Below are 14,605 nucleotides of genomic sequence, written 5' to 3'. Positions count from 1 at the left end.
CAGAGAATGTGGAAGTTCAATCTTTGAATATATTTAAATTACAGATTAATAAATTCTGATTCCCAATAAAGGGAAGATGGATAGTGTTAGTAAAAGGCATTGAAATATTTGATTATTCAGTGAATGGCATCACCAGCTCGACAGGATCAGTGATCAACTCCTATTCCTATATTTCCAAATGTGCACAAATATCAGAGAATTCATTCAATCTAAGTGCAGTTTTCTGCATTAGTAAATCATATTATAAGCTAGTGCAAAAACTGCAGAGAACAAATTTATATTGAACATATACTTTGCTAATTTTTGCAATACTTTGAATTTTTTTTTTGGCAAATCGCCCTGGAACCGAAGGGAACCTCCTAGCATCATGATACAAAGTGCTTGCAGATTTTGTCTATTTGTCACAGTACAGGATACTGACATATTGAAATGGCTCAGCACATCCAACAGAGTGAGGCAAGAATGTTGTTTTATAACAAAACCATGAAAAGTCAAGATTCCGCTGCTCACAGTTGTCTCAGTGGATTGAATATATTTGAGATTGTTCTTTGATTATGAAAGACCATAGGTATCCAATAAAGCAAAAAAAAACACATAGCTTAAGAGGCACTTCAAGTTGAAAATAGGAACCAAATTGCCACAAAAAATAGTTATCAAAGATAATTATTGAAAATAGTGCAGAGTTATCTATGCATATATTTAATTACAAAATGTTTCAAATTTTGAAAATTTTAGGTTTTAATCTGGAACAAGTTTTTGAATTTACCAATTCTTGTCAAAATACTTAAGCTTTTGGCCTTAAATGTAAAATATGCTTTGTTTTAAGCATTAGTGTTAACTCACTGGTGGTATTGTTCTTTTGGAGTCAGAAAATTGTGCATTTAAGAAATTTAATATAAATTGTGGCTAATACTCACTACAAGACAAAACCTTGGAGGCTGTTATGAGATGTTAATTTAATGCCCCACCCATCTTTTCAAAGTTAAAGATCACACAACACCTGGTTATCGACCAACAGGTTTATTTGGAAGCACGAGCTTTTGGGGCACTGCACCTTCATTAGGTGGTTGATCTTGACAACCATCTGATGAAGGAGCAGAGCTCCGAAAGCTAGTGCTTCCAAATAAACCTGTTGTACTATAGCTGGTGCTATGTGATTTTTAACTTTGTACACCCAAGTCCAACACTGGCACCTCCAAATCATGACATCCATCTTTTCAGATATAGTAGAAAATCTCAAAACACCATTGGAAGAAGAATGGGTAATTTTGACAGTGTCTGAGCTGGTACTTATTCCTCAACCAACACAACAGCAAAACAAATTAACAGGTCATTAAGCTCATTGCATTTTGTGCGACCTTGCTGTGCTCAAAATGTCTGTTCTTTTTGGCTATACTACAACAATGACTGCATTGACAGTAAAGTGCTTTGGCAGATTCTACTACCATGACAGGAATTATACAAATACAAGTTCTTCTCATTTTTCTTCACTACAGAAGGTATTTATTTTGTTCTAACTTTGATCACTATCTCATCAGCCATGAGCCTTGCCTGCATTAGACATTTTAAGTACTATGAAGTTGTTTTATCCACTTGTCACCCAATGTCTCGTTCTTCATCTCTACCTTTAGTTTGATCACCTTTTGGAGTGTATACTCTGGAACTCTCCCCCTCTACCTGGGGTGAAACATCTTCAACTGTTCCTCAAATTCAGAAAGGATAAGGAGGTATGTAGGTTGCAAATTCAGTTTTTTGTTGTTTGGGTAGTTATTGAATCAATGCTAAGATCTTAGCATTGATTCAATAACTACCCGGACAACAAAAAAAGAATGTTAAATATCAAAGAATTTTTGATTAGGGTGAAAAATTAAGTCAACTAGAATTATGTGGTTTGGATGTACATGTTTCATTACTTTTCCCAAGAGCAAAGATCAAAAATCCTACACATAATTCTAGTTGAGTTCAATTTTTCACCTTAATCAAAAATTCTTTGATATTTAACATTCTTTATTTGTCATGTTACTATAATCACTGAAACAGTTCATCTCCATATGCAATAAGACCTAGGCAATATGTTATCTCTCTCCACCCTGCAAGCTTCCATTCCTGATGAAGGGCTTTTGCCCGAAACATCGATTTTCCTGTTTTTCGGATGCTGCCTGATCTGCTGTGCTTTTCCAGCTCCACTCTAATCTAAACTCTGGTTTCCAGCATCTGCAGTCCTCACTTTTGCCTAGGCAATAATCAGGCTTGGGTTGATAATTGACAATAATATTTGCACTGGGAAGTGGCCATCTGCAATAATAAAAAAAAAAATCAAGCCAACTGCCCTTGATAGTCAACTACATTTGCATTGTCAATCTCCTTTTGTCTTGGACCTTTCTGGTAATTCATGGTCAAGTTACACCATTGCAGAATCTGTACTGAAGAAGCACAGTTCTCAGATAGCAAAAAGGTTTTGAGCATGATAGCAACAAGTACACCTACATTTGATCAGGCACAATTATTCCAAATTTAAGGAGCTGGTACAGAAGCAACTGCTCCCTCTGAAAGCTAGAAGAGTGCTCTAAAAGAGTAGAACATCTTCTCACCACCCACAGACTGTGTATAACATCGGTAGAATGATGGAGCAAATGTGACATGGACATTAACTCCTTCGGAGACATTACCTTCCAGAACATGCAATTAATCAAGCATTATCCTGAGAAACAATATTTAGTGTTCAGATGGGAATACTTTGCAATGATTTCCCTAACTTTTTCAGACTCAAGAATTTATGGTCGTTACATTGAAGGCTGTGTGTATAAAACATTAAGTCAGACACAATTTTGATGAAGGACAATCATAATGGGAATTACAGTGGAATTGCTTCCAGTACTTGGAATCATTGCATTTTGTTGTGATGCATGCAAAATGAAAAACTTCATCAACATATCTCATTTTTCAACAATGACTCCAGTATTACTAAAATGACACTTATGTACAAGGGTCAAATCTACACAATGGCACAATTCTATAAAATATTCTAATACCAGCAGAATGACAAAAAAAATCTGTTTAGCCTCCAAACACTCAACAAATTTGTTTAGCAAATGGTTATGGTCAGGTTATTTTCAAAAGGGATAATATGATGAAGATGTTTTAACTTCTAATTTAGTTCAAGTGTTAGAACATAGAACATAGAAGATTACAGCGCAGTACAGACCCTTCAGTCCTCAATTTCGCGCCAACCTGTGAAACCAATCTGAAGCCCATCTAATCTACACTATTCCATTCTCATCCATTTGGAGACCGTGAGGACTGCAGATTCTGGAGATCAGAGTTGAGAGTGTGTTGCTTGAAAAACACAGGAACCCTGATGAAGGGCTCTGGCCCAAAACGTTGATTTTCCTGCTCCTCAGATGATGCCTGACCTGCTCTGCTTTTTCCAGCAACACACTCGCATTCTTGACCATATGCCTATCCAATGACCATTTAAATGACCTTAAATTTGGCAAGTCTACTATTGTTGCAGGCAGTGCGTTCCACGCCCCTACTACTCTCTCAGTATAGTAACTACATCTGACATCTGTCCTATATCTATCACCTCTTAATTTAAATCTATGTCCCCTCATGCTGGCCCTCACCATGTGATGATAAGTACTCTCACTCTCCAATCTATCTAATCGTCTGATTAGCTTGCATGTCTCAATTAAGTCACGTCTCAAACTTCTCTCTAACAAAAACAGCCTGAGTTCCCTCAGTCTTTCCTCATAAGACCTTCCCTCCATAACAGGCAGCATCCTAGTAAATCTCCTCTGAACCCTTTCCAAAGCTTCCACCTCCTTCCCATAATGCGGTGACCAGAACTCTATGCAATACTCCAAATGCTGCCGCACCAGAATCTTCTGGTTGTTTCTTTCTTTGATCTTTTGTCAGATATAGTTTCAGTCACTAACAGATTAGTTTTTGGCACTCTTTTGCCCATATTCATATTCATTTTTAAGTCTCTTAAATTTCTTTTTGTGTTCTGTCAAAAATCTCTGTTTAGTTTTCCTTCAATTTTTTTTTCTCCTTGCTATGCATTCAGAATGTCCTTCCTCAAACAAATTGTTCTTACACAACTTGTCGTACTCTTAAGTAGCAGTTCTTATTTCTCTCTAATACCTGATATCAATTCAGTATGGCACATTCCTTGCTTTATTTCATAAGAACTTAGCACCCATCTTATGTACCCTCACAAAACATGAAGCTAAACTTCCAGTGTGTGTATATCAGGAATTCAGATGCGTGGTAAAAACAATGACTGCAGATGCTGGAAACCAGATTCTGGATTAATGGTGCTGGAAAAGCACAGCAGTTCAGGCAGCATCCGAGGAGCAGTAAAATCGACGTTTCGCGCAAAAGCCCTTCATCAGGAATACTGATGAAGGGTTTTTGCCCGAAACATCGATTTTACTGCGCCTCGGATGCTGCCTGAACTGCTGTGCTTTTCCAGCACCACTAATCCAGATTCAGATGCAGTGTCCAACATTTCCCTATTTATAAAGAGCAAACTACCAACTTTCTAATATGTTCCTCATTAAAATTCCATGAGAATGAACAAGGGATCACAGAGAAAAATGCTCAAATTCATAATCTGCATCCTAAGTTACTTCAAGGGAGTTGGCAGATGGAGGAAGATAATGACGTGTGGCTCACACTTAATTTTGCTAAACAGGCAGCATCATGAAATACCCTAGAACAGATGGAGGCCTTTGTGCCCATGACAATCACTATCTCACAGAAAATAAGCAATGCTCTTTGTGACAGATTCTAAATATCTCACATTGACCTGAATTCTGTTTTCTTCAAAATTAACCAAAATTTCTGATTTTTAAAAATGTAGTAGTTTGTCCAAGTGCCAAATGTTCATTCTGGATGAGGCAACTACAGGGTTATAAGGCAGAAGTTAATCACTTACATCAAGGTAAGTTTGGTGGCGAGGTCATATGTAATCAAGTCACAGTCATCTGCTTTCTCTCTTCTGCGTCAAGGTAGTACTTAAGAATAAGTGTGGTCATTCAATCCACCAAGCCTTCACCACCAATCAATATGCTAATAGCTAATCAAATACTTCAATGTTTTTACTCACTTCATCCCTATAACCCTGTACACCACTAGTAATCAGAAATCAATCAATTTCTATCTTAAACATACTCAAATCCTGAGCTTCTACAGCCCTCAATGGTAGAGACTTCAGTATGGCTGAAAATATTCAACTGTGAGTCCAAGAGAAAAAGAAACAAATTTAAAAACCTTTCAAAATCCTAAGAAATCCATTGAATCTTGCAGGACTAGTGCTCTTTCTTGGAAAGAAAACTCCCATAGAAACTTCCTGAGCAAACAAACACAAGACAGAGAAAATCATATTTTGGCCAAGATCATGTGTCTATCACCAGCTCTGAAACAAACCATTGTTGGTTCTGAGAAGGAGATGGGTGATGACCTCTCTGCTTCATAATGTAAACCAACTGTCAGAAGATTAAGCACAATGGAATCATCGAGTTATATGGCACAGAAAAAGTACCATTGGCTCACTGAATCTGCATCTGTCAAAATCAACCCAACCAATGTTCCAGCAAATGATGCAACACAAAATTTCTTAATAGGCTTTTGATAGAAATAAGAGGGATTACTTTGAGCTGTCCCTAGGTAATGGATAATCAAATAAATCATTTGTATAAATTTCAGAAACACATAACCAGATTCTAGAGAGGAAAAACTCACATTAGACAGAAAAGAACTTTTAAAGATAGATCAATATTGGATCCAGCCTAACACATCGGTTAGCTCATGAAGACTTTGTAGTAAGTTTGTCAATATGATCCATACTGGCATCAATTTAGCACTTTGACTAGCTCAAGAAGATTGAAGAAAATAGAGGAAATTGGCACTAATAGCCATGCAACTCAGCATCATCATCCTTCTGCCATCTGTTTGTCTGCTTAAGCTCAGTAAACAATTTTCACTTGTATCAGGCTCTATATGTGATTTCTACCTATTTTGATTGTAAAGTTATGGAGTTGTTGAGTTTTAACAGTGCAGAAAAAGGCCATTTGGCTCACTGTGCATCATATTGAAAGTGCTATTTCTGAACAAGTTACTGATGAATTCTCAACTATTTATTCATAATTTCCGAACACAAAAAATCTTACCCCAGAGCCAAAGTTTATCCATGCCACAAACTGAGGCCTTCATGTTGAAAATCAGGAGCTACTTAAGGGATTCATCTCACCGCATCTACTAATCAAACACGTGGGAAGGCCTAAAAGCAAATACTATTGTCACTCAAATTAATGTTACCTTTCAAGGATTGAGTTTGCCTTTTTGCTACTTCCACAGCTCCTGCTATCTCTCCTTACTGTGTTGATGTCTTCTTAAAATGTTTTCTTAATACTGCTCACTAGCTTGACTTTTTAACTATTTTCTTCTGGGCATTCAGGATTTCTTCTCCTTCTGGTGGGGGGACAGATCCACTTGGCAGCTACAATGTGGTATTTTCCAAGATGACCATCTCTCCCAGTATGTGGTGCTGGATAAAGGTTATTTGAAGAAAGTTACTGCATCAATTTCATTTTGTCTTGGGTCTATTTGATGATTGGTGGGCAAGGATGCACCACGATGTGGTATCTACAGAAGTGCTGTTCCAGTGAACAAGAACGTTTATTATATGATATCCGTTTGATCAGCGATAATTTCAAGACATGTAAGGAGCTAGTATAAATCCATCATCTCCCTGCAAAAACACCAGGTCATTACCCATGGACTGTGCATGATATCAGAAGAATGGGTGGAGCCATTACAACATAAGCATTAACTTTTTCAGAACCACTACCTTATATAAATGTCAGAAATTTTGATAAAGGTCAAAATTATTTGTCAAGTTATTAAGTGGCTGAGGCCTGATCTGGAAGGAGATGGAATCATCAACAATGATCTAGAGGTGAGGTGGGGCAGAGAAGAAAATTGATTCATTCTTTAATATGCTCAACTGGAAAGAATTGTCTAAAAACTGGCTTAGTCAAAATTTATCCCTTAGGGCTACAGCTTTTATTAAGCTGAGAATGACTAAAGGTTGGCAATAGCAGGCTGGGGGGTGGTGTAAGAAAGTATTTGGCACTGTGTGTTGACCATCCACTTGCTGTAATGAATGGCTTGTGTGATTTCTTTGCACTTTGAAGCATTTCAGAAACGTCCGAAGTAGGCTGGAATTTTTTGCAGCTGAGACTCAATGGCATTATCAGTTCCAAAGAGACATCTTTAAACTAACAACTGTATAAAACCGGCTCCCAAAAGGTAGTCACTTTTACTACTTGTTGGCCTCCACCTTTTACTTTCAGCACCTGGGCTACTTTATTGGAGTGTCAGGATCACTCAATACCCCAGCTAACAGTTGGTGGGGAGCTTGTTTATGAGATTAATTAGCTGCCCTATAAAAATTCAATGCCATGAAAGGCAAAACTTTTGCTCCCCCTCCATCCCCTGTTCCATTCTCTATTGGATGCCCCACATTATAGAATGACCTGCCAGTCAATAGAAGGCAGGCAGCTCAGGATTGGTGGTCACTGCTGGAGCTACAGCCAGTCCTACCATAACAAAGAATCCTGGGGTCAAGGGCCACAGTATGAGGCAAGGAGGGCTTAGGTTTGGCCAGGATTAAAGGTGGTTGAACTGGGAGAGCCCAGAAAACCTGCAACAGAGGACACTCTGCCTTTTCCACCACCAACACTCTCAAGTGGGTGCCGCCTCACTTATAATTGGCATTTATGGGCATCTCAATGCCCAAGAAGGGGTTGGGTTGCCGAACCTCATAAAATTTCAGACAGCTCAGAGACAGGCAGGAAGGTCACCCACTGGGCTTTGCATTCCCCATCCACGCCCCAAAATCTACCAGTAGAGAAGGGGCATAGTCTATGGAAGAAGCTATTCTTGAATGTGTTGGAATGTGTTTTCAAACATTGATATCTACTGCCCAATGGAAGAGAGTGGATGAGAGTATTCTTTTCACCCATGTCCTCAGGGTAGAATATCTGTACCTAGCTTTAAGTTTGGATAGAATTGAACCTCCCCAAATCCTCCAAACGTGAACTCTCCATCATTGACTTGAACAGATGTGTCTACTCATATTGTTGTGTGAACTATAAGTCACCAGGTAAACATTATCTGAGTTGAATCCTGGTAGTAAGTCTGTAAAAACGCATCAAAGAATCACATTCATCAAGAACATTAATAGAGTGCTGATAAAGTCTCAACTTGAAAGAAGAACAGGTTTGAATTAGCTCAGGAATTGTAACAAAGTTGCTGCATGCAACTCCTCACTGATATTGAGTTATGAAAACAGAGTCTTGAATGAGATTTGGGTCAGAGATGTTCAATTTTGGTGCCAGTCAACTGTCAACACACAATGTCTACCAGGCCAATGGTCACAGATGTAAAAATGCCATCGTTCTTCATGGTGTCCTATTCTGGAGTTGTAAATTACACAATCAGTGACTGGTAATCGATATCCCCATCCTACTCCCTTGTCAGTTGCGCTTGATTTTTCCACAACACAGGCAAAAGCAGGCCTATGAGTAACTGTCAGAAAATGTGTTCACCCAATGGATGCAGTTTGGATGATGTGCCCATCAGACAGATTCATCACGTAGCATAATGAATTACCTTTGGGCCAGTGTTTCAGGTCAATGTCATCGGAACTACTTTAGTGGGCCAAGATTAAAAGTCACACAACACCAGGTTATAGTCCAATATGTTTATTTGGAGGCACTATCTTTCGACGTACTGCTTCTTCATCAAGTGGTTGCAGTGTTTCGAAAGCTAGTGCCTCCAAATAAACCTGTTGGACTATAACCTGGTGTTGCGTGATTTTTCACTTTGTCCAGCCCAGTCCAACACCGGCACCTCTAAATCATTAGTGGGTCAAAGTTGATTCATTGTGAAATTGAATCTGTGGCTACAAATAGAAAGAGTTGGGTTAGTCCAAATGGTAAAGTACCCCAATACCTAATAATTGTTCAAAATAACAGTTGCAGATAAATTTCAATATATACTTGGTTATCACACCCACTCAATATTTATTGCTATTTTCAAATGCAATTGAAACTTGTGTATCACAAAGGTATTGCTGAATCCAATATAGCAGCTATTGTGGCAAACTGTTTATTTTGCTTATAGACTATGCTCTGAGTACAATTAAAGACAAACCACATCCCAATTTTAATCCAGGGCAGGTTTTGGGTGGGTGGCAAATTCCCCTCATGCTTCCAGCATGATTCCTGAGCAGTTCTTAAGATTTGTGAGGTGCCTTCCTGATTGTGTGCCATAAATGGCATCCCACCCAGTAAGTGCAATTTCCAGCAAGTCACAAGGTCTAATCCAAGCGAGAAGCCTTCTCTTGTAGTGAAAATGCATTTTCTGTCAAAATTATTCCTTCGGTAACTCTTGAAGATTTTTTTTGAGGACACAGCTGAATTAAAGGCTGTCTCTTTCATCCTCCTCAACTCAGGAAGCCCTATTGGTTGAGGTCACGAGTGTACACTTCCTCATCTAAACACAGCAGGGAATTTCCAAGACCAAGATGTAACAGGCCTGGAAAAAGATGGCTGACACAATTAACTTTGTGCAGGATCAGGGTTTAATGATCTTACAAGATCAGCAAGAGCATTCAGAACTGTTCAGCTCACTCACCAACACTTCAAGACTTTCTCCTACTACTCACACATGCAACCATGATGCTTCTTATTTTAGTCATTCCTAGTTTGTTGATCCAGACCACTCAGCCAAACTCATCAATTATATAACATTATTTATAAATATACTTTGACCGTTTGACCCGTGATCCAATCAATCCAAATTCAATATTTTGATACTAAAAAGTGAATATTTTGCTGAAAACCTTCGCCTTTCCAATGAAGAACTTCGATATTAGCCCGCAATTATTCCATCACTTTACACAAAGAATAAGATGAAAAGAGTAACAAACCATATGATTATCAACATTCCTGTATTTAGCTGACTGTCCCTCACTGAAATACACTTGATGTTAATTTCCACCACCAGTTCTCCTACATTTTTATTGTACCAATCAATTCTTCACTGTGCCTGCATGTTGCTTTTGACTTTAAAAATGATGTATTTCCTTCTCTCATCACCTATTCCCATGCACAGTAATCTTTTAATTTAAAAAAAACTTTCCTCATATCCCTGCCCACCTTAACTTTTGTTCATGAACATGGACTTAAGATTTTCACAGCTTGTAATCAGCTCTTAAGCATTATTACAAAATTAGAGGAATAACAATAGAGTAAGTGCATAATTTTGGACCATTGAATCTATTCCAGTTCTAGTTTTCAGCTGAAGCTATCCATTCTAATTCAATTTGCCAGAATCTCATTTAAATTTTTTATAATTCTTTTGGATCAACCATAATCTCATTGAATGGCAGAGCAAGCTTGAGTGGTCAAACAGTCTATTGCTGTTCCTACTTATAGAGTCATAAAGTTATACAGCACAGAAACAGACCCTTTGGTCATCTGTCCATGCCGACAAGATATCCTAAATTAATCTAGTCCCATTTGCCAGCATTTGGCCCATTTCCCTTTAAACTCTTCCTAGTATCCAGATGCCGTTTGAATGTTCTCATTGTAACAGCCTCTGCCACTTCATCTGGCAGCTCATTCCATACATGCACCAACCTCTACATGAGAAAGTTACCATTAAGTTGTTTTTAAATCTTTCCCCTCTCACCTTAAACCTAAGCCCTCTAGTTTTGAACTCCCTACCCTGGGGTAAAGACCTTGGCTATTCACCCTATCTGTGTGCCTCATGATTTTATAGACCTCAGCCATCGACGCTCCAGGGAAAACAGCCCCAGCCTATTCAGCCTCTCCCTATAGCTCAAATCATCCAACCATGACAACATCATTGTAAATCTTTTCTGCACTCTTTCAAATGTAAAATCTTTCCACCAGCAGAGAGACCAGAATTGAATACAATTATCCAAAAGTGGCCTAACCAAAGTCCTGTTCAGCCACAACATGACATCCCAACTCCTATACTCGGTGCATTGACCAATAAAGGCAAGCATATCAAACACCTCCTTCACTATCCTATCTACCTGCAACTCCACTTTCACAGAACTATAAAGCTGCCTTCCAAGGTCTCTTTGTTTAGTGACACTCACCAGGACCTTACCATTAAGTGTATAAATCCTGCTCTTGTATTCTTCTGATTTTATGCTCCTTCTCATTTAATGTTCATTTTCAATAGGTATTACCTTGCTTTAAGAAACCATTCCCATCTATCTTTGTTGTCTTTAATAATCCCTGTCTATTAGACTCTTTGCATGTCTTCCAATGCTTAATTTATTTACAGTGAAACCATCTTTGCAACTTGACCTATTATCTCAGTGGATTATCAGTCACATTTGCTCTAAACTCCCTTTTCCACTGCTTTTAATATTTATATGTCTATAATGTTCCTTAGAATCTTCCAAAAAACTTAAGTATAGCTAAGAACTCAGCAAACATTCTTCAAACATCTCCAACTCGACTTCATATATTTATGTCTAACTTCTGAAACTATTTAATATGTTCCTGTATATACATACTCTATATTAGTTTGTTATTGTATACATAATGTCCCAGAGGTTCATCTTAAAGAATGCGAACTAACATGTTTTCCTTATTAATCTTTGTAAATATTCCTGTCCACAAACCTACACTAAAACCGCCCACCACAGGACCAAAGGGAAAATGCTACTACATTCTGTCTCGTCTGCGTCTGTGGTCTGTTTTATTCTATTCGGGTTTTGTTCTTTGTAACTTGTGTACAGTTTTATTCCGTTTCAAGTACTTTAAGATTTGGTTTTAATTAGTTTTGACTTAATTTGTTTACTATATGGAAATAGATATGATTGGAGAACCATAATGTAGCCCAAAGTGACAGAAGATGCAGAGAGGATACAGAAGACCCCAAATGGTTATGGATTCCATTTGCTTCTTTTTTCCACTTAATTTCAATATTTTTGTGGGGGCATAACTCTCAACATTCAAGTTATGCTACAAACAACTCTGCAACACAAAAAGCATAAGAAAATTGAGAACGTATGCATAATTTACAATCAGCATTTCTTACTTTGAGCTGACAGCGATATCTTGACTTTAACGTTCTTGAGGCTACATAAGATGTTTGATGGAAATGTGTTGCTGGAAAAGCGCAGCAGGTCAGGCAGCATCTAGGGAACAGGAGAATCGACGTTTCGGGCATTAGCCCTTCTTCAGGAGGGCTAATGCCCGAAACGTCGATTCTCCTGTTCCCTAGATGCTGCCTGACCTGCTGCGCTTTTCCAGCAACACATTTCCATCTCTGATCTCCAGCATCTGCAGACCTCACTTTCTCCTACATAAGATGTTTGACTAGTCCAAGATACACTAAACAGATTTAGAGAAACCAATAGGTCTATTCAAAGAGAAGCCAGAATGAGAGCAACTAATCCATAAACAATCCCTTTTTGTCCAAAAGGTCAAGCGGCAACAAATAGAAGATTTCATTGGGCTTCCTAGACTCATAGCAGAACCCAAAAAAGAAAGCATCTATTGAGATTATTTTTGCTGGCTTAACAATTTGTTTCATCCTGTCAACAGGGAGGAAATCTCTAACAATACAGGATTGGTAGGAATGTTTTCCATTTGTATCATTGTTGAAGAACCTTTGGATTACAGTAATCAGTAAAGCTTGTCGCAGAAACAAACACTGGTAACAACAAAGACTAGCACAATCCACTAGAACTCATTGAGAAAGCTGTTCGACCAAACATGGATCTTCTAATAGTCTGTTCTCACAAGAAAAAATCATTGTGAGCCGTGGTCATAAGTGAGTGGGCAAATAGAAGTGGCAAATGTTGCTCAGTTTCATGACTGCAGATCTCTCATTTTTCCTCTCACACATCTGAACCACAATCAACGCCTACTTTAATACCATGATGTGGAGTTTCTGGCGTTGGATTGGGGTGGACAAATTCAGAAGCCACATGACACCAGATTATAGTCCAATAGATTTATTTGAAAATCATAATCTTTCGGAGCACTGCTCCTTCGTTAGGTGAGGAAATTTCAGCGCTCTCAAATAAACTTGTTGGATTATAACGTGGTGTTATGTGACTTTTGACTACACCAATACCAGAAGGCCAATTGATCGAGAGAGCCCTAGCAGAAGATTGTGTGGTCTTCACCTGAGACCTTATCTGAACCACAACCACCTCCCACCCATCAAGATTAGAGTAGATTACTTACAGTCTGGAAACAGGCCTTTCGGCCCAACAAGTTCATACCAACCCTCTGGAGCAACCCACCCAGACCCATTCCCCTACATTTACCCCTTCACCTAACACTACGGGCAATTTAGCGTGGCCAATTCACCTAACCTGCACATTTTTGGACTGTGGGAGGAAACCAGAGCACCCGGAGGAAACCCACCCAAACTTGGGGAGAATGTGCAAACTCCACATAGACATTTGCCTGAGGCAGGAATAGAACCCGGGTCTCTGGCGCTGTGAGGCAGCAGTGCTAACCACTGTGCCACTGTGCCACCATGCCGCCCAGCTGAAACACTTTAATAACTTCAGATTAACATTGATATAATTGAAATAGTCACAATAGGTTAACATGTGCATTATAATTAGTAACAGTTTGTATAAGACATTGCAATGTTAGAGAGTTTGAAATTGTAAATAATAATTCCTATAGTGACTGCTGATCCTGCAATGTCAGGTACCAATGGTGCTTTGGTGCAGTCAGATGTACTTTATTTCAGTATGGAAGGAGTTCAAGAGACATTTTATTCAGACTGTTATTTTTGGATGGAGAGAGGAAACACATCTAATTCAGCTGAATTATTATCAATCAGTCGCTAGAGAGTTCTGGCTGCAGGTGCTTTCTGTTGCCTTACAGTTGTTCCACCATCTTAGCTCTCGCCGTGGACTAAGTCCTACAGATTGCTGCAGATGGCAGTGATGTGGAATATTATCTTGGACCTTCATTGCAGAAAGCTGTGGCATCAATAGAGACAGCAGACTGATCCAATGGTCTGGACCCCAAGAATGTCTGGGAGTACTTAAATCTGTAGCAGGAACAGTGGTAAGTGATGTGCACAATTTTCTGTATATTCCCTCAATATGCCCACTTGAAAACATAGTTGATCACCACAGTTGAGATTTTAAAAATTTAATAAGGAAACATTTTTAAAACAGCTTGTTCAACTGGTCACACTCCCATTTAACTGGGAGATGACGGAGGAGTAGCAATGCAGCATGTGGGATCCTGTCCAGAAATTATTTGTTCCGTCTGCTTTTACATTTTTTTCCTTCTTCCTCTGCTTTTTCTTTTCTTACTTTAACCTGACTTACCTTCTTTGGAAGCTCAGTTGACTTCAAGATGTCCTGCATGTCTGATGCAGGTTTCTCCCCAACAAATGGAGTCAGGTTTGTGCTCCTGGCAGTTTCAGCATTGGCTGCTCTGGCGATGTCGGCCCTGCATGGACTCACAGTAGCAGCATCATCGATAGAAACAAGATGGCGAAGGACAGC

The 14,605-nt window shown here is 38.9% G+C and overlaps 1 long non-coding RNA gene across 2 annotated transcripts in view; it reads right to left on the bottom strand.

Moving 5' to 3' along the window:
* The window catches only part of LOC148149943 (uncharacterized), a 115,236-nt gene that overhangs the window by 65,879 nt on the left and 34,752 nt on the right, over window positions 1–14,605 (bottom strand). The gene's annotated exons all lie outside the window — the stretch shown is intronic.

The sequence above is a fragment of the Chiloscyllium plagiosum genome, unplaced genomic scaffold, assembly GCF_037043375.1.
Source record: "Chiloscyllium plagiosum isolate Xiang-an unplaced genomic scaffold, Cpla_swu_hap1 HiC_scaffold_5, whole genome shotgun sequence".
NCBI classification, from domain to species: Eukaryota; Metazoa; Chordata; class Chondrichthyes; order Orectolobiformes; family Hemiscylliidae; genus Chiloscyllium; species Chiloscyllium plagiosum.
The sequence above is the reverse complement of the archived record's forward strand: the minus strand, read 5'-3'. Positions and strand labels throughout refer to the sequence as shown.